The 5000-nt window shown below is 41.0% G+C and overlaps 1 protein-coding gene across 1 annotated transcript in view; it reads right to left on the reverse strand.

The window, feature by feature from the left end:
- Positions 1–59, reverse strand: part of zfyve27 (zinc finger, FYVE domain containing 27) — an 8496-nt gene extending 8437 nt beyond the window's left edge. Inside the window, exon 1 of the mRNA XM_030779637.1 lies at positions 1–59. This exon is cut by the window's left edge and continues 38 nt beyond it. The gene's annotated coding sequence lies outside the window, so the exon portion shown is untranslated.
- Positions 60–5000: the final 4941 nt, after the last annotated feature.

Consider the following 5000-nt stretch of genomic DNA (forward strand, 5'->3'; position numbering starts at 1 on the left):
GTGACATCAGACAACATCCAACACCCTGTGTGACTTTCTAAAATAACCTCCGAAGCCGAGGATGCGTAATTTTCTGAAGAAATGTAATAATTTTTATAGATCGCTGTGTTATTCCAGCAGTAAAAACAGAGAGCTTCCGCAATCACTCAGGCAAAGCTGTAGATCACAGAAAAGGAGATGAGGATATGCCTAGGACTGAAATAAGATTATCGAACGCATCGATTAGACACCGACAAACTTCTTGACAGACAGCGAATACCTGGACAGTGGTGTGAATCACTAAAGCGTATTATTTTTAGCAAATGAAATGTTGTTTTTACAAAAATACCGTCTATAGTAGCTAGTAAACTGAAAATTGCCTTTTCCGAAGCGGCTAAAACTCCGAGACGTCCCCGATACTAATTCCGAGGCATTAAAACGCTGATTTTTTTTCCTACTGAGCGCACTTGGGCTGTCACGTTAAGCCACATCGAAATACATCTAAGCTGGTTTACATGAAAATTCCTGTTCTAAACGTGCATAGATGATGTCACATCGCCCTAAAATATGATAAACATAACCTAATTGAATGGTAATGATGATAACGAGACAACACCATGCGAATAACATACAGAACTTAAAGCTACTAAGTCAGCAACGGCAGTTAGGCCTACTATTACATGAGTGTTGTGATTACTATTAGTATTACAACTGAAATTAATGTTGCTGTTACTACCGCCAATGCTAATGCTTCTGGGATAGGCTACCTCAAGGCTATCAAATTCTCATTAGGCTGCCATTACTTACTACCGCTATATGATTGATAGGCCTACTACTGGCCTGTTACTACAACTGTTTTAACAGCTGCTACCTCGTCTATTTAAGCCTACTGCCACAACACTTAGTTTCAGAAGTAACGGCAAATGTACAATGACATATGCACTAGATATCACAGTGAGCCATACGTTTAAGTTCCAAGAATGAAAATTATTCAGGCTTAGTATTATTTGTTAAGAGTTATTTTATGTTTATAATACACTGACGCCGCTATGGTAAGTGTTTATTGCAGAGAAAAGTGTTCATACACTAAAATGAAAAGTAGCCTATTAACAGATTCCTCAACTGATACGTGAAGACTATTTTGTCAACTTTGGTTCGAATAATGTCAAAGAGGCCACATCAAAATGACGTGAACACAGCACAATTTATTGGGAATATATTCTGCTGAGCAGAGCAAATATTTAAATATCTCTCTCTCTCTCTCTCTCTCTCACTCACTCACTCTCTCTCTCTCTCTCTCTCTCTCTCTCTCTCTCTCTCCTTTATGTGTGTCCGAATTACGTGTCCGAGCAGCCGATTGACTGCACTCTCCAATAGAGTTCGACCGATTAAATCTTCTGGTCAAACAAGGTCAAATACCATTTCAGAATGATTTAATCGAACAAAACCGCATTTGCCGATGTCCGCGATCAAGCAGAAATTGTAGGTTTGCGTTTGATATAATATAGGCGATCCTCACTCAAAGGTCAAATCAATACGCGTTTTGAATCTAAAAATGCGACTGGACGTTGAAGCAGGCTTTTCAGAACTAGAAAAATAGATCAACAAATATAAAATATATCAAGCGAGAAAATGAGATTTTCTGAAATCTTTATTTTCTTCGATCAAGGGAAAAGTTGTCAGACATGCCTAACTTTTTTTTGCTTTAGTCCAAAGAAAGAAACTGTAGGTTTCCAAACGCGTTTGCTCATCTTGCAGCAATGAAATCACACCTTCTGAAACGTGTATTAACTTTCACGGTTTTATTATCACGTGTTCATTCAATGACGGTGTTTCAGAACCACGGACAAAGCCTGCCTAGGGGAAAACCGCCAACTGCATCCCACAGTGCCCCACAAACTAAATATTACACCACGCAGCTGAGCCACTTCGTATTCATAGATTTGACTGACGCGTCGTAAAGAATACGATGATACTGCTGCATGTTCGATAATTCTGTTTTAATTTTCATACCTCCCAATAAATTCACATGTAATTGGACCAGTAAGCTCCATTCTAGGGCATAGCTGTCACCGAGAACGTTCCCGATAAAGTGCAAGTCTCAGTTGCCACATAAATACACACCCAAATGATTTTACCGGCATTTAAAACTTTCGGGAGGCTAGTTGAAAATGAGAGTGGGAATGCTTGGCTACCTGAAGCCAAATTTTGAACGACCCCTAAATTGTTGTACTGACTGACTCCCAGGATAGAACACATTATGCAAACGAAATCACATTCTAGTGGAGTTCCAGAAGGACATATGGCATTGGAGATCCAGCGCACGCTTGCCCCTTTACATCACGCGACATTCCTCGCTGGGGGCGGAATCGTGCGTGTGCTGCAGTCACGGTTGTGTGGGTACTCGGTGCAGCGCGTGCCATCGTTCGGATTCACCAAACAACAACCAGTGGGGTTTTTTTAATGAAAAAGTGTATAGTATCATGTAAGGTCTGTAGCATGTGTGACAAAGGTTAGACTCGTTTGGCGTCCCTCTCGCTCTCTCTCTCTCTCTCTCTCTCTCGCACAAACACACGCACACGCACACTGTCCGCAATCACTTAACTCCAGCTTGTCGGTTTCCCTTTGTTTAAAAAAGATACTCTGGAAAAAAGTGTCTCGACCGTTTAAACCACCATCGCGGAGAGGCTTTTTCTCGACAGGTGGCTGGCGGCAGTAAAGAAGCAGGAAAGCAGTGATCAGTTCACCTGCTGGAACTTAAGTGTCAATGAAAGGCTCTCCCGCCACTGGACGTTGATGCTGTCAGAATATGATCACGCGGTGTAGCGGCATGCATCACCAGCTATGACAAGGGCATAACAAAAACACAGTCAAGGTTGGAGAAGTGTCGCATTTCAACTTACCTACACTGGACTGAAAACCTACTGCTCTCGCTGGACCCTTTTTTTCCTTTTTTTACAGCATACGGAGAGAGGTGAGTTCGAGTTCTTTCATGCGTATATCATGTAAAACTATGAATTAGAAGTGTTTCCTTTGTACCACGATGTTGCCACCGCATCTGACATTGTTTTCTGCTTAATGGTAAGGACATAATACACAGGAAGAAAACAAAATAGAAATGACTGAAATTCACGAGTGATTTAATTGATGATGGTTGGCCAATGAGCCATGCAACCAGTGTCTTCTTTCACACTGAATTTCCGCTGATGGAGGAATCCCTCTTTCCCTCTGCAATAGAGCGGAGGTAATATTAACTAGCAGAGTCCACCTATGTTAACTCTATCTCAACTAATTGCATGTGAGTCGCCATCTCACTGAATCTTAATCTTGATTTTAATCTTAATCTTAATCTTATCAAGTTATATTTTCCAATAAGAGACACATATAATGCAATTACGTTAAACTCCTCAAACGGCTCTCTGTTTCTATAAAATCTATTGATTTATTCTGTAAGTGAATTGAGGATATTTTTATATATGTATGCCATTTATGTGTGTATTGTGTTTGTGGGCATTTTCTTTGTGTGTGAGTGAAATAAGTCTGGACGTGTTCACAGGTACATGTGGAAATAAGCTGCTGACACAGAGAGAGTGAGAGAGAGAGAGAGAGAGAGAGAGAGAAAAGGAGAGAGAGAGAGCGCGCGAGAGAGAGACAGAGACAGAAAAGGACAGAGAGAGAGAGTGAGTGACTGTTTCCCTACTTTGGTCTTGGAGCAACTCCACCTGTTTCTGCCCATTTCTAAATGATGAGGTTTACATTCACCTTTGCCCCCCCCCCCCCCCCCCCACACACACATTAGCTCTCCCCCCAGCTGCAGTTTATATCTGTGTTTAATGAGATCAGGTCAAATAAGAGTAAGAAGAAAGAGAGGACAATGATGCCACAGTGGATGCTGTGAAACTTTCCATGGTACGCAGGAGCCAATAGAATGTTGAAAATCAAATGAAACCCAGAGTCCATACACACACACACACCCCACACACACACACACACACACACACACACACACACCCCACACAAGATGTCTGTAGCTATGATAGCTGTCGTATAATCTATTATCCATTTGTGTTTATGATCATTTGTGTATTATGATGTCATAGTTTGAAGCCTCTTGGAATATTCCATTGTATTACTGGCTGTGATGCTAAGGTATGATGTCATAATGAACTTGTGGGATTTTTAGAACACTGTTTATGTTGTAATCAAAAAGAAAGTCTGTTCATCAGTGACCTGTCACCTCTGTGTCATGATTTTTGATGCTGATGATTATCTTTAATGACGTAAAGTAATGTTATTGTCATTTCAGAAGTTTGGAACAGATTGCTCACTGGGAACTGTTCTTGTGTCAGTGGGTTATCTCATATGTTTGGCTATTTGTTTGATTTGTTCTTAATTAAATTCTCTTCCTGTCATTCGGACGAAAAATTGGATTCCCCATCCGTTTGAGTGTGGTCAGTTCAGTTTGGATTGAAGCTCGCGAACTGTACTGGGGTCAGTTCCAAACGTCTGAGCGGAGAACAGCCCCTCAGTGCAGGGTGAGGTTGTTATTGATTGAAAACAGCGTGTCAGGAACATCAGTTCACAGTGCCACAGTGTCACAGACATCTAGTCCATTGTTGCACTGCACAATTCAATAATTATAGATCTTGGATTTATGCCTAATCTTAAAATATGATGTATCGTGATTATGCAGCGGTAGCAGACGTAATCATTTCGCGTTGATAAGAAACACGCTCGCTTCGAAAAAGGAAAAGTTCATCCGTTTTTTTAAAAAAAAATATTTTCACCGTTGTGCTCTCACACTAAAAACAGTCATTTAGAGGAAGGTTTTACACAGTCTTCTGGCTCGACCTGATGGCCGAGTTTCTGTTTTCTTACACCGACTCTGTCGGTCTGTCGCGACGAACACGTTTTCACCCCACCGCTTTTTAGAAAATGAGGGGGTTTTTTTGTGCTTATGAGTGATGTGTGATAAGCACGATTTATAGCAGTTTTGTCCTTTTTCTCCCTTCGTTCCTTTT

Source organism: Chanos chanos, chromosome 7 (genome assembly GCF_902362185.1).
Source record: "Chanos chanos chromosome 7, fChaCha1.1, whole genome shotgun sequence".
NCBI classification, from domain to species: Eukaryota; Metazoa; Chordata; class Actinopteri; order Gonorynchiformes; family Chanidae; genus Chanos; species Chanos chanos.